This window comes from Furipterus horrens, unplaced genomic scaffold (genome assembly GCF_987537825.1).
Source record: "Furipterus horrens unplaced genomic scaffold, mFurHor1.1.pri manual_scaffold_1, whole genome shotgun sequence".
Classification (NCBI taxonomy): domain Eukaryota; kingdom Metazoa; phylum Chordata; class Mammalia; order Chiroptera; family Furipteridae; genus Furipterus; species Furipterus horrens.
This window is the reverse complement of record NW_028327171.1, coordinates 212717258-212740276: the sequence shown is the minus strand read 5'-3', so window position 1 is coordinate 212740276 and position 23019 is coordinate 212717258. Positions and strand designations below refer to the sequence as shown.

The following is a 23019-nucleotide window of genomic DNA, read 5'->3' as shown; positions in this document are numbered from 1 at the left end:
ATCTGTGACACATAACTAAATAACTGGTTTCCATGAGCATTTTAAAGGTCTTTTATCTATATGGATCTGCTATCTTTAGTTTTATCTACACTGATTCATTCGGGTATTCTAACTAAGAGTTATATTATCATAGTTTTAGAATTAGTTTCAAAACAGGTGAACTTCAGCTATTTCTTTACAAATTAACACTGTATTTTAACACTATGAAAGGTTAATCTATGTCCACATTTTAAAATGTGAAAGTCAATCTTCAAGTATGAAATTTTAAACCCATTTTTTTTTCTTATATTTACTGCTCACTTTGCTACAAGGCTGTGTACACATGGCCCATATGATGATGGGTAAACACCATGGCCTCGCCTGGGTTTTGGTAAATAGGAAAAGCAAATAGTCAGTTCTGCTCTTTAAAAAAGATAATTCCTTAAAAAGAATACATGGTCCAAACCTGAACTGTAAACAAATAAAAAATATGAACAAAGTTCAAATATGAAATAAAGCCTTTTACAAAATTATCTTCTGTGTCAACCAAGATAAATGCTGTGGTCCTAAAAAGTTACACCTGAGAAGGGTGAAATGATTTTTACTTTCTTCCTTTGAGTCAATCTGATGAAGAACCATACAATAGTCTGAAAAACAATTTTTTTTTTAAGTTTGCAACTGTAAAACTTACTTCTAGAGGATCAGATGTAAACCTGGAAAATCACTCTCCTTCAAGGTCCAAGCATTGCTATTTCTGTTCTGGCCAAATGCCCACAAAAGCACCAACGTGCCACAAAACCAGCCTGAGCTACAGCACCATAGTTGGAGATTGGAAGGTCTGTTTTCCTTTTAAACTGCTCAAAGGCCACCTTGTGGTGGTATTTAGTGTAAATAGACTTTTTCCAGCAGAAGTATTTAGAGTCACAGAATAAACAATGACATGGCCCTGTGGAGGAGCACGTGGAACACGGCACCCAGGGATGATTTCTCTGAGACTCCTCTCTTAACAGTCGATATATCCTCTCCTCTCCTCAATGCTGACACACTAACTGGCATGTGGAGTCTTCTTGGTCCTGGGTTGAGAGAAAAATTCTAGATGAGATAATGAGGCTATGAAACATTTCATTCCAGAGGAAGTAACTGAAGTTCATTTCTCAAATGATCGGCATGATCAAATAGAAAAGCTCCTGCTTGTGCTTTGGGAGGAAAAAAATTCCCAATTCCACAGCCAAAACTTGCTGGTGGACCACAAGATGTGGTCATGCCTCATCGCTGGGACACATTCCCCGGGAGGTGTTCCAGGACGCAGAGTACGGCTGTGCGACAGGGCATGCACACAGGAGCACTGAAATCTACAGAAGGCTTATTAACACATGCCACCAAGCAGCATGAAAAGAACCCCCAAAAGTGATCTGGGGAGCAAATTCAGAGGACAGACTGAGCACTCTGTGCTGAAGGCCTCAGACTTCAACAGAGGAGATACTTCTTGAACTGTGTTTTGTAAGAGTCGGAAAATGTATTACAATTGGCTGGAGAGTTTTATGCAGCAATCTAAACAATCATAAGGAAACAAAAACTATTTTGTAATTTCACCAAGCTCTGGTGGGTAATCAAGTACTGAGCAAAAAGGCAGGCAGAAAGTGAAAAACTGGCCATAAACCGGAGTTCTGTTTACAGAGTAACCACATGCCTTCATTTACTGCTCAGAGAACATTCCACACTTTATGGAGTGGTGTTTCCAGGTGAGCGCTGACATCCCAGCACAGTCACAAGGGAAACTCGCCTTTTAATCTGAAAGCTGCATCTCAAATGCACAATAAACACACCTTATATCCAAGAGAGAATAAAAAGTTAAGTTTCAGCTAGAGGCCCCGAAACAGAAGAGTGACAATGGATACCTTTACTTACATTAAAAACTTGTTTCTTTCTACAAAACTTTTGAACGTGACATTTCGTCTTCCCTTTACTATTTCAGCAGAAGAATGCTGCTAACTCAAGTGAATGTGATGACTGAACAAAATATTTAGGAACGTCTTCTGTAATCTGCACAGAAGCGTACATATAGACCTCACCTGGGTGCAGGCCTCAAAAATCTACCTTTTGGGTTTTAACTTGATCTCCCAAATGCTGAAGTGACAGCTAACCATATTACCAACTTGTCAAAATCTGAGTAGCTCAAACAGGAAGTTAATGTTAATTAAAATTAGGTTTTCTGTGTTTTGGGGAATGGTGGAGTGCACGGATCAGTGACTGTGAAAATTTCCCAGAGTACAATGGCATTGGCCATGAACCGGACAGTGGCTGCTAAGCCTTCTTTCTAAGGCCTGGTGCACGTGCGGGTCCCTCTCCTCTCCAGCCCAAACGCTTCACTTTTATCACGTTTTTATATTTGGGCTTCTGTGTCTGGCATTTAACAGTTTTTAAAAAATGACTACTTTATGATATCCTGTCCATTAAATATGTCTGCATGTTAAACACTGCATTATTTTCTGAAGGACACACTGACCAGGACTAGATTTAAAAGGAAGTCCAATTTCCAAAGACAAATACTATAGCTCAGCTAATTGTTAGAGCTGAGTGATTACTTGGACTTCTCCAGTGCCAATTTAATAAAAAGTCCAGGGGTATGAATAATTACAGAGCATCAGAAAAGTCATGATTTCACTGCACTCCAGCCTCAAACCGTTCCTTATGTTTCACACTAAAATACCTTAAACCTGAACTCAGGTACTTCACTCCTGCAGACCCCGCGAGAGCCCAGAGCCTGCATTACAAGGGATCCAGGGGCCCCAGTTCTTGGAAAAATTACACTTCTTCTAAGTGGCTGGTTTGTTGTTTACCTCATCAACACGGTCTTGGAATTGATCTTGTTTTCTTCTTTGTTCTGGCTACTCAAACTCAAAGCCAAATGCGTGGTCCTCACCTAGCCCATGTGGAAGACAGGCATGTATCTGTGTGCTAGTCCTGCACACAAATACATTTTGCTCTGTATCTAATTCTTTGGGGTAAGGGGAAGAATGGGACAGAGAGGAAAGAGAAAAGGAATCATACCCCTCATTCTTTCCATTTCCCTCAAACGCAAGGCAAGGAACACGGAAAGTAAGTCGCTGATTTCAGTGCGAGAGCACGGCTTTTAACCTCACTGCAGGATACATCTGTTAAATACTGCACGCTCTCGGGTGTCAGTCCCCTTGCTCAGGTGGAAACAGGAACACAGCTAGAGAGACGTCCTATCTGAGGACGAGTTACTAAGTTAAATCCAGCGGCGGGAGGGTGTCGGGGCAGCCAGCATGCGTGGCGCACATGAAGCTCAGGCCCTTGCACCCCCTCCCTTCCACGTTCCATCATTTCTGCCTGGGAGCCAACGGCCGGGCCCCTCGCAGGAGACCACGTGAGGCGGGCACGCAGCTCCCCCTCTGCCCCCGGAGCGCCTGCTCTGCCTGCGATGCCTGCTTACGCCCTCTCGTTCTCCCTCCTGGAGGTAAAGATAAGTTTAAGTATTTCCAAGTTTATCCAGGCCCTTATTATGTGTGAGGCGTTACAAACATTAAGGTCTAAAAGTGGCTGCCTTTACAAAAAAATATTTTTTAACCAGTTACAGAAAATGTATTCTATTCAACTACTGTAAAAAGTACCATTCAAAAATTAACAGCTGAGCTGTACGTTCAAACCCATTTCCTGTATGCTCCTGAAGTTCTTCGAGGAAATCGGGAAAATGAGAACGTGACTGGGGGTGAGGGTGGGGGTGGGGCCAGCAGGCCCAGGGCACCAGGGAAGCGGAGAATGACGCCGTAAACCAAGACGCCACCCAACGTGCAGACTGAAAGCAGGTTAACAAAGCGGAACCAGGTCCCACCCCGGGCAGCAAACGCCCAGTCCCGCCTTCTGTATTTTCGGGGTTGCTGAGTTAATTTAAGTGTGCTGGCTTTTTAGTGAGGGGTGGGGTTCCTCTGGGCTCCTGGGCCCCAGTCCTTGACAGACCCCTCTGGGTCCTGTGGAGATCTATGGCCAGAGAAGCTAGGGGGGAGCCTGTTTTTAAGGCTGAAAGAGAGCTAAAGGACAAAATAATAGGAAGCAAACTGTGGCCCAATACCCAGGAAGTCCACCCAACTTATATCATGGGCACCTAAGCAAATCAGATAGGAGGACGAGAACCCCAACAACCCGCACCGACAGGAAGGTCATGGGGCGACTTTTTATTGCTTCCAGAACCACCTTCTTCTGGCAACTGCCCCCCACCCCACCCTGACACACACCATTACCACGGCTCCAACAGGAGAGGCGATAGTCCTGTAAGCACCACACCTGCGCTGGGCCCAGCAAAGTAACCAAGAGGGGAGGCAGACCCCCATTTCCGAGGGGCCGAAGCTCCAGGAAAGAACGCTAATGAGACGCAGGCAGCCAGGCTTCCTGCCGGGCCGGAGAAAGCCGGTGTGCACAGGAGGACGCGCTGGGCAAGCAGAGACACGGCACGGCCACAAAGGAGCTTGTGTTTCTGCTCCCAGCTGCCCGTGGGACCCAGGTGCGTGTCTGCCTTTCCCCACCCCTTGTGTTTGACTCTTCCCCGAGGTGAACTGTCACTGAATCTCTGCCCCGTTGACGGAAACAGGAGAGTTCCGAGGACCACAGGGGCTACCTCCTGCCTAGGCTCCAGGTTCAGCCTACAAAGGCGGCTACAAAAGGGCAGGCCTAGCCATGTGCCCAAGTGACCCCTGCGAGCGCCCCAGCTGGCCCGGCCTACTGTGCACACCCACTCTGGGGGCTGGAGGTATGCAATGTGTCACGGCAGGACATAGGGAGAAACATTAAAACAACTGAAAACAGACATGTATGTTTATTCTCACAAATGGAGAATAAAGTTCAAGATCATATAAGCAAATAAAAATCACACGCAAATGTTTCCCTAAACTGAACTCTCAAGATGGTGTCGTGAAACTCCTGATTTTTCTCTTGGATACAGCTGCTCTCCAACTTGGAAGGAAGAAGGAAAAGGAAGTAGAAAGAATTAAGGATAACCCAAATATGTAAGTGTATGGACACAGGTGCGCATATCAGCTCCCTGAACAGTCCTCCCCGAGAGCCACACGGCGCTCAACAACAGCCACGGGGAGACCAGAGCCCCCAGCTTCTCCCTCTCCATCAGTCCCTGAGAAGCCGTGACGCGGGCGGAGGAAGAGTGAACGCAGGTGAAAACGTGGTGTTTACACTTAGAACCTCTCCGTGTCTGACTGAGGCAAAGCAGAACATTTCTGAGTTAGAGCATCACCGTTCTCAGAGGAAAGTCAAAGCAAGCCACCGGAAACCCTCTTGGTTCCCACGGACGCCGCGCCAGCTCCTTGGCTGCATAATTAGCGCCTCAAAATTAAGCAACTGGAGGGAGAGGTACCTAGAATCCGCCAGACAGCCTTGTGCCCTCAGCATCAAAAAATGAGAGGAGGGGGTATCCAAACAGTTTTGCAGTTGCTAAATGTTGGTGAACATAATCTATCACCCACCCCGGGACGATCTGGGGAACACAGAGGGGCACCATGAATAATTATGTGGGGGCAACGGGCAAACCAGGGCACCTGGTCACTCGTACTAAAGCGTGGCTATCTTGCCTCCCCTGCGACCCGCCAACTCTTCTGTGCGTGTAAACGACTTCCTCGCCCTTTTCTAGAGAGGGGAAAGCACCCTGCACGCAGAGCCTCGCCTCGCAGGGTCACCTGCATATACATGTGTGTTGGTGATAATGAAGACTAGCTCTCCGGGCAGTACCTGGTACTTCCAATCGGTAAACACCTACAACTCACGCGGGTTATGACGGAATACGTCTACGTCAGGGTATAAGTAGTTCTTCAGCTTCCCACCAACTCCTCTGCTCCAGGTCAGCGGGTCAATGGGTTGCCACCTCACCTCTAAGCACATACTTAAATATTATGATTCCCCCCATCCGGCTCCTTGCTGCAGGGATCAGAACAGGCTGATTCAACTGATCTAATTTCCCAGCAGCCCAGGATCTCAATGTGAGCTTTTTTTCCCACCCAGTGAATCCTGGCTTATGCATCCTTGTGTTTGAAAATTATAAAAAACACATTTCACAGACACCCCTGGATCTTCACAAGCTGGGAGGCTAAAAGGAAACCGACAGTGAGGGAGTGTGTTTGAGCTGTAAGTGAAGGTAAGGTGTTCGTTCGGTGGCTCTTAAAACTCAAGCATGTGGTCTTAAGACTGACTGGTAACCCCGAAACTATGAAACACTGAGCCCCCTGCTACCAGATGGCTTCGCTGGGCTACCAGCTCTCCTCTGAAGACCAGGGTGTTCTCAGCACTAAGCTCACTTTCCTTAGGTGGTGACACTGTGTCACGTGACCGTCCTGCATCAAAGCAGCGCAGCCTCGAGTGGAAAAGTCTCACTTGCTCCAATGTCTTTAACAATTCAATGATTCAAGAAGTAAATTATTTTCTTCTTCCTCCCAACAGCTAGTATAGCTAGCTGTTTTAAAATAACAGCTTTATTTGCATATAATTGCCATACCATTCAATTCACCTATTTAAAGCATGCAGTTCAATAGTTTTTAGTACATTCAGAGTTGTGCAGCCATCACCATAATTAATAAAACAACTAGATTTTTAAAAAGAGATCACTCACAGTAGGAATGAAAAATAAATATACATTATTTTATTTTCCCTTGCCTTACATGAAATAAACATCTTAAGACTTTGGATATACACCGGACCAAACAAGTTCTCAGGAAGGCCCACTGGGCAGTGTGTGAAACTGCTTTACCTCCCGTCTCAACGCATCCCTACTAGCCTAGGCATTAGCGCTTATAAAAAAGTATTTAACGGCCTCCACCCATTGTTTATTTGCACTTCTTTTATTTGGCCACGATCCTAATTGACTGCTTACTTGTCCAGTGTTTTAGCCTTCAATTAGTCTGAAAAACAGCGTGCTTTGTGGGTTAAGAGCAGGAGCTCTGATCAGGCCCCAGTCTGAATCCAGTTGTGCTTTTTAACAGAGGTGTGTACCAAAACCCTTGGGCAAGACATTTACCTTCTGCATCTCAATTATTTATAAAATGACAGGAATACTGTTAAAATTTTAACTAATAAAATGCCCAGGGTGGCATTTCAAATATAAGAAAAGCTTACTAATAAGTGGCAGTTACTGGTTTGTGTGAGCTGTTACTATTCTGAGATACATATTAACACTTTGTCTATCATCATGTAAAATCTTTTCCCATGTTTATCTTAGGTTTTCTTCTTTCAGTAGCTTGCTTCTTCATCCAAAGGTCTGCGAAATATTCACAAGTGTTCTTCTTTCTACTCTTTTATTTTTTTAACTCATTCTTGCACCAGATTTATTTTCATAAAGGGTAATTATCAAAGTTGATTTTTGCAAAGAAAAACCAATTGTCTAAGTAACCTTTGGCTAAATAATCCTTCCTCCTTCCAAAGAAGGCGTACGATGGTGAAGAGGCACATGAAAAGAGGTCCAGCATCACTAACCATTAGGGAAATGCAAATCCAAACCACACTGAGAACAGCCTTGACCAAAAACAACAAGTCCTGGAAAGGATGCGGAGAAAAGGGAATTCTTGAATAATGTTGATAGGAAAGAAATTAATGCAGCCGCTATGGAAAACAGTATAGAGATTCCTCAAAAGTTATGACCCAGCTATTCTACTTCTGAGTACTTGTCCAAAGAATACAAAAACACGAATTCAAAAAGATAACCGCATACCTATGTTCACTGCAACATTACTTACAACAGCCAAGGTAGGAAAATAACCTAAATGTCCACTGACAGACGAGCAGAGAAAGACTATGTGGTATATTACACAACAGACTATTACTCAGCCCCAGAAAAGATGAAACCCTCCCATTTGCAACAGCATGGACTGACGCTGAGGGTAAGAGGCTAAGTGAAAGAAGAAAAGAAAAACACCATGAGTTCACTCATATGTAGAATTAAAGAACCTAACAAACGACAAACGTATAAACCAATGCTACCTCAATTAAAAAACAAACCCTTGCTCCTTCCCCGCTGATGTATGTATGTATATATACCACTTACTGAGCTGCCTTAGCTGACTTTTTATTTTTATTTTTTTCCTTTATCCTCACCCAAGGACGAGCCCATGGATTTTAGAGAGGGGAAAAGGGAGAGAAACATCCATGTAAGAGAGGAACACCGATTCGCTGCCTCCTGTTTGAGCCCTGATCAGGGACTGAACCCACAACTCAGACATGCGCCCTGACCAGGAATTGAACCTGTGACCCTTCAGTTTACGGGAGGACAGTCCAACCAACTGAGCCACACCAACCAGGGCCTAAGTTGACTTTTTAAAAATCTGACTGTACTCGCTGGCCAATAATTTAACTTGGGAAAGTTTCTTGCCTGGCTTCATTCAGTTTTCACACGCAACAACACGGTAACTCTCCATTCTTAAGTCATTTTGCACTCAATTATGTTTATAATTTTCTTCAGAGAGAACCCAAACAATTCATCTAGATGCCCCCACCTTATGCATCTCACATTTTGTTCCTTTGTTTTTACTCCCAATATTTTTATAATTGGATATTTCTAGCAAGAAAAATGCTACCAATTTTTAAATATCTTTATTTAGTATACAGCCAACTTACTGAAGTCTTTTTAGTTTTTCAATGAATTCTATTGGTTCTCCTAAGCTTAAGATTGTGACATCTGCAAATATTGCTAATTTCCACCATTTTCCCTAACAGTTATACCCTTTATTCTTGCTTTGGCCAGGATAATACCAAGCATCACAAGTGTTATCGGGCATGCCTATTTTATTCTCCGATTTCAAGGGAATTCCATCAGTAGGCTGTTTGCTGTTGCCTTAAGGCAGATATTCTTTTACCTGCCGGATTGGTGAGAACTGCTGCATTAGCACGTCATCCTGGCACATACTGAGATAAAATGGTGCCACACCGTAAGGGGTCACAACCAGGCTCTGTGACTTACCATCAGTTTAAGCTTGGGTAGGTCATTTAACCGCTTGGCCTAAATTTCTTTATCCGTAAAATGAGGGTAATAACAACCTCTTTCTTAGGGTTGTTAAGAATTAACTGAGATAATATATTTAGAACAATGCCTGGCACACAGTAAATACCAAGTGCTGCCTGTTATTTGTCCTCTAACCAAAAGAATTTCCTATTTAATTAAACTTGCTGGTTTTACTCAGGATTTGCATGGCTGCTTCCATAAGAAAAACTGGAACATAGTTTTCTTCCTTTGTAATATCTTATCAGGTTGTCTCATATTTTATTAGGTTTCTAAGAGTTTATGGTATTTTTGAAACATGAATTTGGTATCTTTTGGTATTTTTGTAGGATCTAAAATAAGTCAGATGGTTTACTGATACTTTTTCTTACAAATTTTTAAAAATAACGAATTTCTGTAGAATCTAGGTCTGGAGTGTCCGACCCTTTCTTTGGTTGGGAGGCCGTGACCCTTGATATATATTTAATACGGTCCACGACTGACAATCTGCTCAAGTGCTCCACTTCAGACAACTGCGAAAAGCAATCAGTTCTCCACACGCATCGATAAATCTTTCCAAGTTGTCCGGGACATACAAATGGAAACCCAGTGTCTTCTCTAGTCACTTCCTTCTAGACGTACTCCCGTTTCTTGTTTCTCCTCTGTTTCTTCCTCCTTCCTCCTCGCAACAAACAAAAGCCTCTGTAAAAGATAGTTTTGCCCTTTCCAAACACCTGTGGGGCACTTGTATATAAATACAACATCCTAAGCTAAGAACACTCACCCCCGTCTTCCTTTTACTCCTGAAACAGTTTCGTAAGCTAAAGAAGAATAAGCTCCCGTCCCCCCAGCCCCCCAAGTGTGTCACTTCTGAGAGGAATGAACGTCCCCCGTTGTCCAGCTCTCCCCATCAGCTTCGCTTCCACCCCCTCACTCCCTAGAGTCTGCAGAACAAGAGCAAGACCAGCTCTAGAGTCAATAAGAGGGTGACACCCAACCTGAAAGAACAGGAACAAAGGATGTTTAACGACCCAGGACTAGGAAGCGCCTCCTCTGCCATGCGCACACACACGTGTCCCCAGTCCTAGTTCCTTCTGCCTCCCTGAGACGCGAGGCACAGGGGCGCGCACACAGCCTAGGAAGTCCCTTACGCAGTTATATTCTAGTGCAGTGAACGTAAGTAAAATTATATTGTGAAAACATCTGAATGACTTTTAAGTCCTATAACATTTCAACTTAAATTACACAATTCTTCAAATAGTCTCCACTATGAATCCTTGCAGGCATCCATATCCTGGCCCCAGCCTATCAAAGACATTGAACAGAATCCTACCAGGAAAGGAAATACTAATGGATGGGAGCTTCCAGGAAGCAGCACTTTGCTAAGGACTCACCCCCTTCTGGAATCTGCCCAGTAGTAGTCCAGTCTGGTCTCTATGATCTGTAGACTCCACTCTTTTTATTTCTGAAAACCAGTACTTAGCTTCTCTAACCTTCCCGCACAGCTCCCTCTCCTCACGGCTCCACAAAGACTGCAGACAGTGACGCGGTGACACGGAAGTTGTCTGTGCCCCAGGGTGTCATGCATCCTCACCAGATGACTTGCCGTCCGCTGTTTCTGTAACGGAAATTTCCTAAGTTCCAGGATGACTCTACATTCTTTTACCACGTGGTGGAGGCAACAGGGTACGGAGGGTTACAAGCACGCACTCTGGGACAAGGGTTTTAAACCTCAGGCCCTTTTCCAGGTGGGTGTCTTCAGACCAACTACTTAGCTTCTTTTCTTCCGTTTACTCACTTGAAAATACGGGGATGAAAATAGGGTTACTGTAGGATTAAGTGAGGTAAACAGAGAAGGAGGCCTTAAACTTTATGCCAGCAGGTAACATACATGTACGTACCAAGTCAGCAGTGACAGGGTCAGCAAACGGAGGTTAGTAAGAGTAAGTACACTAACAGAGAAACAATAACACAAGAATACACTCGCCACCGGAACCCGCTCTCGTCCCACCCCGTCCTGACCCTTCTCACTTCACTCCTCCTGCTCACACACGCAGGCTCCGTATGCGACTTTCCCACTGAACTGGCACGCCTTGGGGATGCCGACCTGGCCCTCTCATTCCAGCCACGTCAGGACACACCGAGGGCAAATGGCAGTAAAAGGAACAGAGGCACACCCACGGAGGGCTGGACAACATGACACGCCTCAGCAGGCGACACAGTCGCCCGAGGCTGCCAGGGATGCTCAGGACAAGAGAGCAGCCTGCACACTGGACTCAGTCCCCACCATGTTCATCTCCTCTACCTGCCCCTTCTCTACAAAATTAACCCCCCAACAGAAATATAAAATATGGAGGATGAGGGAATGAAAGAGCTGCAGAAACAGGGATAAAACATGAATAGCAACTTTTACCTTGGTCTTCTTTCAGTGAATTAAAACGATAAGAATGCTAAATTAATCACTGGCATAGGTATGTACATATTCGTATTTAATTACATGCTATAAAGAAAGATTACTCTAAATTTAAGGTACTGTTAAAAAAGAATAGCTTAAATTATATACAATAATACAGCATAGATTTCAGCAACTAGGAGTCTATTTGCAACTATGAGCCGAACGGACCTAAAGCGGGCCCTTTCGGCGATTTTCAAACCTGCTGCTCAGAGAGCTGGTGTCACAACGAATGACACGCCCAGCTCCAGATCAGAGCCCAGGCTCACCTGAAGTCTGCTTCAACACTCTCAAAGTCTTAAAATATTTTTGCAAGTGTGTGTACGGTGCAGCAGAAAGAGCTTTTAAGCTTCAGTTATCACAAAAGCTGAAATGTATCGGGCACTTCAAGCATATCAGACACACTGAGTCCTCACGACTGCTTTACAGGCAGGTTCTATCCTGGAGGTCACACGGGCTTTTCACAACGGGCCAAGGCAACACAACCAGAAACGAAATCCAGGAATTCTAAGATTAGAGCTCCCCCCCACCCCCCTGCCCCTTATCTCTAGGCTGGACCTTAGTTTTCTCATCACTATAGTTAAGGCCTAGGTATTGTTTCATGAAACTTCTTTTCCAGTTTTGACAGTGTGTTAATGTACCTGTTGGGTCACTGATAGTTTCTCACTGTGGGTTGAAGTTAAAAAAAAAAGAAAGAAAAAGAAAAAAAGGGACTGAAAAGCTACTGACCTAAGGTGTTTATTCCTTTACTTAATGAAACTGAAAATAAGTTATTCCAACCTTAGCTGGAGTCCAAACCTGATAGAAGTAATCATTCTAATCAAAAAGTAAGTGTTTTGAATTCCATACTAATAAGTATGTAAATAAGAGTTTCTCAATTGTGTTCCAAAAGAACCTTCCTTCCAGATGTTTGCGGGTATTTTCCAGGGGAGGGGGTGTTTTGGCAAATTGGGAAATACTGTACATTATATTTCCTTCCTGGACAGTCCCATTGCACCTTATTAAAAACACTGCCCTGGCTGGAGTGGCTCGGTTGGTTGGAGTGTTGTCCTGTAAAAACTGAAAGGTCGTGAGTTCGATTCCTGATCAGGACACATGTTTGGGTTGTGGGCCAGGTCCCTGGTCAGGTCCAGAGGCAGCCAGTCGGTGCTTCTCTCTCCCACCAATGTTTCTCTCCCTTTCTCTTTCCCTTCCTTCCCCTCTAAGTAAGAAACAAAAAACTTGACAAGCTCCGCAGAAAAACAATGATATAACCACCATTAAAATTAAAATTTGATTAACTGTTTTCAACTCAAGTGTTTTCCCAAACACAAATTTCATTCTCTCCCACCAACAGCTACTAATCTCTCGTAAGACTAGTTTTCTGCAAACAGTTTGGGAAATACTGTTTTATGTAAACTTAATGGGAAAAGGGTCTCAATAAGCTTCAGCTATTATAGCAAGTAAGCCCAAATATAGCAGAGATAAATAAAATTCACAGAAAATTGTAATTTGGTTAGGTAGTTCATCTCTGCTGAGCAGTTTTATCAGAACATTACAAAGTTGTATCATTTAATAAATATGTAGAGAAACAATGTATTATATTGATAACTCTGAACATGAAGTGGGGGAAGAAGAGAGTGAAAAGAAAAAAGGTAAAAAGAAACCTGCAATTACAATGTATTATAATCTTCTGTACAAAATTTATGTACATAGGAAATCTATTGCGATGAAGCTTACATACAGAGGAACAAAGGCTGAACAGAGAATAAAACCATACTGTAAATAAAGAGCCAAAATATCTGGAAATATCACATTGTCTCCCTGCTGGAGAATCTAGAAGTAAATGAACTGGCTGAAAACAAGCCATCAAAGAGGGGGACAGTTGCTTACCTAGACTAGGAACACTTAGGGACCAGCACATAGAACAGGACCCAGCATAATGGGCAAAAAAAACTGCCTGTGGAACAAATTAATTCATAATAGATGTTTAAGGAGTTATGAATGCTCTGCGGAGGGGAACCTCACCGTCATCTCCTTATCAGTGACTGAACCCTGGGCTGGACACAATGCTGGGGTCAAGGCCGGCATACCACCTTGATGTAGGTAGAGGCTCAGTACCTATTATAGACAAGGAACACTATCTAATGCACGTTCCTCTTCACATCCTCAAAGTTGAGTCTACATTTTCTTTTCCATCCCCACTGTCTTGGTTAATGGTCTTCCTCTCCCCAAACGAAGAGCTCACAGAACTTCATGGCATAGAGTACTAAGAAGTTGACAGTAAAACTTGATGTGAGGCTTGAGGACTTTGTTAACCATTAACTTGACTTACTAAAAGCTTATACTTTGCAACTATGTAACATTCAGCCGTTAACCATTTATTCATAACTATGAAAGTAAAAAATTTAAAGATACACATTTTGATGTTACATTACCTGACGCAGAGAACTACCCTGCAGTGATATGTAACACGGGGCACCCGAGGTGCATGCCCAAACGCTCTCCTACAGAAACTGACTTTCAGACCACAGACACAAAGGAGCAGTACCTAGTCCAGGCGAAAAAGGCACGTCAGAAAGCCCATGCAGGATCACGGAAGATAAGAGCAAGAGAGACAAGAAGGGTTCGCAGTCTGGTCCTCCCAGTGTAATAAGGGGATGACTGACGCCCAGAAAGGGGGAGTGACTTGCCCAGAGTGACATGATTAGTCATCCAGCCAGGACGCAGGCCAGATCTTCCAGGTCCCGGGCTCCTGCGTCTCCCACTGTGATACAAGGCCTCCCATCTTCTCGGCAAGACTAATATGGAAAATAAACACCGGCCTAACTAAAACTATAAACCACTAATCAAATGATGACTCTGTACAACTAGAGCATTTAGAATAAACCACCTTATTTTGTATTTTGAAGTGTGATTATTGTCTAGAAATTAAAATCCTCATTAGGCTATATTTACAAAACTTCATTCTAAAGTACTAAATAAAGAATGGTCAGCATGAAACCAAGAACTTACCGAGGAAAACAAAACGATTTCACATGAGAATGAACATTCTGGAGTGAGGCAGATCTGGGGTCAAGTCCTAGCTCGGCTGTGCCCTGCCTGTGCGGCCCTGGACAAGCGCCCGCCTTGGCTTCCCGTCTGCAAGGGCGCGGGGAGGCAGCATGCCCACCTCAGAGGTTTGCCCCACATTTAATGGGGCTGAAATGGTCGTTTTTCTCCTCAATCTATTTTTGTCCATCTCCCTTGATTTTTGTCTACTTCAACTTTTAACTTCATACAACCACCCCCAAAACACTTGCCAGCTGAAGCATAATTATAGACATTAGTATATTCAACATCTTAAAACAAGAATTAAGTGACAAAGAGGTTAGTATGTGAATGCAATCTTTGTAAATGTTACTGAAAAGGTTCCCAGAAGACATTACTGCATAAAGTATAAAGCAATTTCTTTCAAGACGACTGGATGAAGAACGAGGAGAACCAGGCTCTATCTACATCAGGCCTGGCTAACAAGCTGCACAAGCCTAAGCAAGTGCCTCCACTCCGCAGAAAGCCCCACGGGTCCCAGCTCGGAGCCACACAGCGCTCGAGGTGAGGTGGGCCCCCGCGCGCCCCAGTGCAGAGAGAACCGTTCTGACCAGCTTCTGAAGCGCTCAGTCTCTCCCACCCGAACAGTGTACGGCCCCGGCACCATCACGGAACTCACTGTCCCGCACCGGGTACGCGCCTGGCCCTGCTGTAAGCACGTCAGATGTAGTAGCTCATTTAAACTCCCTACAAGCCCTGCCCAAGGAGGCTAAGCTAGAGAGAAGGGAAGGAACTTGCCGAAAGTTAAGAGCCCAAAACAGGGTTAGGGTTCAACAGTCCAAGTCGGGCTGCACCTGTGCTTTTACCCACTGACTCAGACTTCTGTAAATCCCAGAGCGGGCCTTAACTACAGACATGGGAACAGAAACCTGTGCTGCTCCTTCCTTGTGACTAAATACAGCTGATACATACTCTAAGGTGGAGGGGAGAACAGTGACTAACATGTTAACAGCACCCTGTAAAAGAGCAAATTACAGTTCATCAAAGTTATAAAGTAGCCACTTAATCAAGATCAAGCTACAGCCCCCTGGCAATGGGCAAGGAGACACCTGAGAGGTGGCGCTGCTCTCTATCAGTCAGGGGCAAAGCAGACGCCGAGTCCTCAGTTCATACCTGTGCTGGCAGCCAGCGCGGTTTCATGCCTGGGGCACATAAAATAAAAATGAATTAATTCGTTAAAAAAAAAACAAAAAACAAAAAACAAGCTACAATGTGTATATGTTGTTTCTCCGACAACATTTTAGGAAAAGAAAGCGTTGTGAGGTTATAACGTTACATAACATTCTACGTCCTTGGGGATCAACAAAGTATATGCTGGATAATGCTCCCAAGGAATACTTATCATTAAACCAGACTGTCACTAAACACTGGGTAACTAGGTTTTCTCAACTTTGTAACTATGCATATGAAAATGTATACACTGAACAAGCAAAAACCAACCAGCACCTAAAAACTGTGTTCAGAGTATCAAAATCTCAAGTTAGACACAACATATTAAGGATTATTCAAACAGGCATGTGCTAGACACTGCCAACGCAAATGGCCAGGGAAGGAGCTACCTCCCTCCTTCGGGGCCACTTCACACCTGACTGACCTCTTGCAATTCTCTGAATGCCATTCCTTCTTCCTCTGCCAGCTCAACATCACAGCTGCCAACAGAACACAATTCTGCCTTCATCACATCCCTTCTATCTCCAGCGAAAGAAAGTTAAAAGCACAGTGGGGCCAGGAAGCTCAGGGCCATAGAAATAGCACCTCGGAGGACGAAGCCCACATATGCGTACCCTCAAACCAAATGCTGACGGCAACGAGCTGTTAACCTGAATTTCATCACCATTGGTCTATCACCGGCCACTCAGTCCCTCAATACTCTTCCAGTAATCTTGGAAGGCCCAGGAAACAGAAGCGGAACACGGAGTATTTCCTCTTGGGCTGGTCTACTTTACAAACGCAGTGGGTAGAGACAGTGGCCCTACCCGCGTACTGGGGACTTTTGATAAAGGTGAGCTTTAGGGTCCAGCTGGAGAGTCACTAGGGTGGTGAAACACTCAAAGAAAGGACTCTCGTATTCCTTCTTTAACTAGAGATGGATCCAACACCAGCCTAAAGTGTCATGCAATTTTTAGGCTACTTGGCTTGATATGCATTCACACAAATACAAGGTTCTTTACACCTGAATAATTAAACAACAAACAAGTCACAAGCAATCTAAGTCAGAGGTTCAGAGATTTGATCGTCTTTCCCACAATTTTATCATACACCAAAGTTTCACCAACATTTTGCCATTATCCATACTGACCCCACCTATCATACTTGTATTTCTATACCACCAGACAACATTCATAAAATCAGATTCCTAATTAAAAGGAGCCACAGAAAAGAGGAAGATGGATTTTTCAAAGAGACACCACCAGAAACGTAACCAGAACACACTACCTGAAGTGAAATTATACCCTATATTGAATTTTATTTTTGCGTAACATGGCAGTCAGGTGGGGGGACAATTTGGATTTGTGTCTGTATTTTTATGGCAAATGGTGAAACTGAATGATCAGTGATCAACCTCTCCTGGAAAAAAAGGCTCTTAGAAAAGTGGGGCAGAAATTAACAGAAACCTATGACCTACAAATGATGACCTAAAGAAAAACCTTTAGTAAATATTCAAAAGTAATAAAGGATGCCTTGTGGCATGCACATTTGTAAAATACAAATAAAGATTCAAATAAAACCAAATTATAAAACCAAACCCCATACTTAAACTGAACTTTCTCGGCTATTCTTTTCTATTGACTTTATGAAAATGTATACGATCTAGCTCAGCATCTCATTTTATATGCCATTAGAAACAGGAACAGAGACCTCATTAATACATTTTAGAATGCAAAGCACAAGGGGAAAAACTGGTTTAAACAAGAACCTGCAGTCTAAATGTTAATGAACTAAAGTGAACTGCCTGGAAATAAAACAAGTCCCTTTTGTTATATCAGCAAATTATTCCATGACAAACTCTATATTTACTAAAGAAATGAAATAGAAAACTAAATGAATCTAGCCTGAATCTTTGTAATGTCACGATCAAAAGTGGATAGTCTATACAGATGGCCCCAGTACAAATACTATTTTTTGTGGGGGGTGGGGGAGGGGATAGAAATGGGAGATGCATCACACTATATAGAAGACACACCAGCTATGAAAGTAATCTTTTTATAATGCCTTGGAAAAAAGTACACGCTCTCATATTACAGAGATGTGTGACCTCTTCCATACCCGATGACAAGATGCAATCCAAATAAAATTTATTCAACAAGCCACAGGATCCAAATTGCACAAAGAAGTTAATAAATATACTTCAAAGAAGAAACCTTTAGGAAAAATTCTGTCCACAGTAGCAGTTATTAAATAAAATGCATGACTACTGCATTTTATCTGATGTAAACAATGCAACCTTGTCAGGAAAAAAAAAAAAGAAAAAAACCATTTAAGAAGACTTCCTTTATTTGGGTAAAAATATTTTATATGAAAATATTTAATGACAAAAAAAAGCTTCATAAAAGTATTTTATATATAAAGTTCATTTCATTATGTAAAGAAAAATAATTTTAAAAGACTGAAAAGAACATGTGCTGAAATGTTAACAGTAACCAAACAAATGGTAAGATTACAGAAAATAACTAAGAAATTTTCCAGTACTTCCTGCATCTCACAACTTTAAGTGAAAAAAGTGAGCCATTCCCTTGTCATATAAGCAAACAACAAATAAGTGCTTACGGAACGAACAGGTCCTCAGCTGCTTCCACAGATTCTAGACTTCAAATACAGACACTTCCTTGGTAGTAATTTTTTTAAATACACAGAATAAAGCTAATGGTTTTTGCTTCTAGCTCTCCTATAAATATTTTCATAACTAAAAATAAAGAAAAGTTTACCTTTCTATAAAAAGGTTCTGTGTCCAACTCTCTATCCCAGAATAAAACGATTTTTTAAACTCACCAACTTAGACTGCTCTACACAAATGTCATCTCAGAGGCGCCCTGGCCGGCTCAGAAATCCCAACGTCAGTCCGCGGCGCGAGAAGTGCGACGCCTTTCAGGGAGCGGCGGGGCAGGAACGCCCTAGGCGGCGACGGGCTATTCTAAACGCGCACCTCCACGGCCTCCGCAGAGCCTGACGTCTGGCGAAGCTTTCTGCAGAAGGAGCTTTGCTTAGCCCGGACACGGGTTTACTGGAGCATCTGGGAAAGTGTCACAATCGATCTCAAACTCCATTACATTCGAGGTACAGAGTGCCAGCTCCTGACGGGGCCTCCTCGCCTTTCTTCCCCAAGAGCGCCTTCCACATGCCCTCGCTTACGTTTCCGGGCTCGTGAGTCACTGAGACACGAGCTCTGAGCTTCCTCGCGAACGCCACTCAAGCAGCTCGTGTCCAGCATTCGGGGACCCGGCCCCCAAACACGCCGTCAGTCCGCCCCCACGTCCCCCCGCGGCCCCAGGCGACGACACGAGCCGTCCGCTCCGTCTAGGCTACGCCTTTTTACCTGCGTCCTGCAGCCGCGCCGCCCCTGCACTCCCAAGCCCTTCCCGGCCGCCCAGACCCCCCGGGGCAGCGCCGCGCCCAGGAAGCCCTCCAGATTTCCTGCCGGGCGGAAGTGAGCGACCGGTCCGGTCCTCCCCTGGCTCCTTCCTAGCACCTGGCCGTTCCCTCACAGGACTTCGATCGCCTCCTTGCTGGTCTCGCGTTATCTGCGGGCCGGTCTCTCACCCCCACCGGCGCGTCGGCGCCTCGCGGCGGGAGCCCGCGCGGGCCCCGGCTCACCTTCGAATCCCTCGGGCGCGCACGACCGGGGCGCCCGCACGCAGTCAGCGCTCCGGCCGGCTCAACAGACCTCGGGGACGCGGCGGCCGCACGGTTCCCCACCAGAAACCAGTTAGGCACTCTCCCGGCAGGGGCCCCACGGAGAGGCTACCTGCCTCCGGGTCACAGGAAGTTTACGGGGGCCGCGCTGGGCGGGAGTGACAAGTGGCCCGGGCCGCCCTGCCCTGCCCTCCGGACTCCGGCCTGGGACGCTCCCCAGCCGCGGGAGGGTGGCAGGCGAGCCCGGGGCGCCCAGAGCCCGCCGCAGGCCCCTGGGCGCGGCACCGGCGAGGGCCAGCGGGGAAGGCTCGCCGCGGGGGCCGGGCCCGGGCCGCCGCCGCCGCAGCCGCCCGAGAAAATGGAGGCAGCCCCGGGGCCGGGCAGGCGGAAGCCGGGCGGGCGTCCGCGCCGGGAGCGGGGCAGGGCCGGGGGTCACTCACGGGGATGGGCCCGGCGGCTTCCTCTCCGCCTCCGAGTCGTCGCCGTCCCCGTCCTCGGCCGCCGCCGCCTCGGGCTGCTCGCTCGGTCCCCGCGGCGCGGCTCCGGCGCTCGGCCCCTCCGTTGTCTTCCGCCTACTCCTGCTCCCGGCAGCGGGCTACCTCGGCGGCGGCGGCGGCGGCAGCTGCGCGGGCGGACGACGGCCCAGGGGCTCCCGCGGCGGCCGCCGCACTGCTGCGCTCAGTCGTCCGGGCTGCTGCTGCGGGGCCCGGCACCGCCTTCGCCTTCGCCTTCGCCTTCGCCTGGCTGCCGGAGGCTCAGTGGCTCTCAGGCCGCGGCGCTCCCCGTTCCCGTCCCGAGCCCGGCTTTGACGTGCGCACTGCGCAGCCGCCGAGGGCGCGACGTCGGGCGGCGCCGCTACGCCCCTCTTCGGTCTCGGGCGCCCCCTGGCGGCCGGGAGGACTCAGCGCCGGAGTCCCCGCCGAGGCCGAAGAGGGAGGGGGACGCGGAGAAGAGCAGAAGCTGGGAAGGGAGTTCCTCTTGTCTCATCGGCCACGGAAATGTCGGTGCTGAGCCCCTTCTCTTCTGTCTGAGCGCGCTCCCTGAGGGACTCTCACGCTCGCTTCCCAGGACCACTTCCTCAGCTCTTCACAAAGCTCTGTTTCTGCTGAAGACCGAGAGCCGGCTTCGCGTAGATGGAGTCCGTCATCCTTGAGAGGGACAGCTAACTCCCATTTTGGCATCCTCAGACAGAGCGTGATGCGATGACGTGGATGGAATGATCCAGATTAATAGGATTCAGCAGCCTGGATTGAAACCCCAGCGCCACCGTGTAGTCTCCATGGGCTATTTCCTGTCCCTACGCTTGGGTGCCCTGCCCCCCCCGCCCCCCCCCCCCAGCACGCGAATGCAGACTAATGAGGATGAATGAATGAGAAAATGCATCGCAAAGCCCAGAGAGCAGAATCTGGACCGTAAAAACGCCGACGTGTATATTTTTGTTTCTTTCTGTTGATTTGTTGGGGGTTTTTTTTTTGTATTTGTGCTCGGACAGGGATTTTTGAGCATCTACAGCGCGCCAGTCACTGTCCTAGGTGGTGGGGCAGAAACCCAAAACAGTCCCTGCTCCCGAGACAAGCAGTAAACGAATAAACCAGCACCTGTGTGACAATGGATGGTTTTCAGTGCTGTGGAGAAAACCATCACAGGCCGGGGAAGGGAGAGAGAGCAGGGTGTTGTTATTTATAGCTCTCCTGTACAGGTAGCAGCTGCAGGAAGAAAGAGCATGCTGTGCGTGGAAGGGCAGAGGGAGCAAGCAGCAAGGACCCCACCAAGGCGACATCCCTGGGGGAGAGAAGAGGCAGAGACCAGGGCCCACATAGGCTGAAATGAGGCCTTTGGTTTTTACTCTGAATGAGGCGGGAAGATCTTTGGAGGGTTTTCAGCACAGAAAGGATGTGGTCTGACATTTTAAAAGGATCACGCAGGTTGTGTTGTGAAAACCAGACTGAAGGGCAGGAGGCTTTCAGCTGGGAGACCTGTTAGAAAACTTGAAATAATCCAGTTGACAGAAGACAGCCTCGGTCCAGGGTGGTGGCAGGGAGGGGTAAAGAAGTGCTTGGGTTCTAGACACATTTAAAAGGTAGAGCTGAGCCCTGGCCAGGTAGCTCAGTGGGTTAGAGCATCATCCCCATACGCCAAGGTTGCATGCTCGCTCTCTGGTCAGGGTGCATGCAAGAGTCGACCAATGACTGCATCAATGCGTGGAACAACACATTGATGTTTCTCTCTCTCTCTCTCTTCCTCCTTCCCTCTCTCCTTTCCTCCCTTTCTCCCTTTCTCACTCCTCTCTCTTTCCCCTTCCTTTCTCTTTCTAAAATCAATTTTTAAAAATTAAAAAAGTAAAAGCTAGAGCTGATAGTATTTTGCTGATTTCTAAGGTTTTTTTTTTTTTTTTTTTTCATTTCCTCAAGCAGTGGGAAAATACAATATGGTGAAATGGGGGAGACTTAAACAGAAGCGTATAAGAAGAGAGGAACTCGGGAAGACATTTGGGGCAAATTAACTTTGAACTGCTTGTCAGACACCCAAGTAGGAAGATGAATATAGAAGTCTGGGGGTTGGAGGACAGGTCTGGGATGCAGAGAGAATTTTGGGAGTCTTCAGAGTAAGTAAAATCTCAAGGGTCAATGACATCATTTAGGGAATGAGTGCTAATAATGGACAAAGCCAAGGATGAGCCGGAAGCCCCCAACACTTGAGAGGTCAGGGAGATGACAAGCAACCAGCAAAAGATTTCTGAGGACAGGAGCCAGGGTGGCAGGAAAAGAGCCAGGAGAACTTCATGTGCTGGAAGACCGAGGGATGGAGGATGGATCAATGCCACTGGTACTGGTTGGTGTTGGTGATTGGTCATTGGTTTCAGCACCAGAATGGTAACTAGTGGCCTTGCTGGGAGCTATTTCAGCAGGGGTGGGGCAGTGGGGGTGGAAAAACCTCAGTGGAGTGGCTCTAGAAAGAACGAGACCTAGAAAGAGCTCTAGCAACCATGTTCTAGAGAACATGAGCGCAGAGAACTTGTTCATAAAGTTTTATTCTAAAGAGGAGCAGAGAAATGAGGTGGTTGCTGGAGGAGAATGTGGGGTCAAACAGATTTTTCAACATTTCTTTTTTTTGTGTTTAAGATGGGAGCTATTACAGGCAGCTTAAGTGCAGATGGGGATGATTCAGTCGTGAGGGGAAATCTGATGGGAGGAGCAGGGGGCATTTTCTAGAGAGCTGTCTTTGAGTGGAGGGTCTGGCTTGGACACCAGGTGTACACTGCCCTTCACTCACAGGGACAGAGGGCAGGGGTCTGGTGGATGAGGCGCCAGAACATGTGGACGTTCCCGTCTGAGGACTTCTGTTTTCTTAGGAAAACTGGAAGCAAGGTCATCAGCTCCGAGTGGAGGGAAGAGGAGGAGCAAAGCAGGACCAGTCAGCAGGGTTATTCTGTGTTTTTCACCGGCCACTGTTGCTGGGAAGATGAGAAGTTGAATGTAACGAGGGTTAATTTTGTTAGGGAGCTCCATGGAGAAAGAGCAAAGGAAGGACAGGGTTACAAGGAAGTAATAATAATAATGGCCGACCGTTGACTGAAAGCCAGGTAGGAGGCAGTGAGGAAATGGGGGCAGAGGGGGCGTTGGGAGGGGAGACATCCTGTAGGGGTTGGAAGGCCCACGGGACGGTGGGTGAAAGGACT

General features: G+C 46.2%; 1 protein-coding gene across 1 annotated transcript in view; it reads right to left on the bottom strand.

Moving 5' to 3' along the window:
• CAB39 (calcium binding protein 39) overlaps positions 1-19921 on the bottom strand; it is a 70359-nt gene extending 50438 nt beyond the window's left edge. The window contains exon 1 of the mRNA XM_090284927.1: positions 19781-19921. The gene's annotated coding sequence lies outside the window, so the exon portion shown is untranslated. The remainder of the gene's footprint in view (positions 1-19780) is intronic.
• Positions 19922-23019: the final 3098 nt, after the last annotated feature.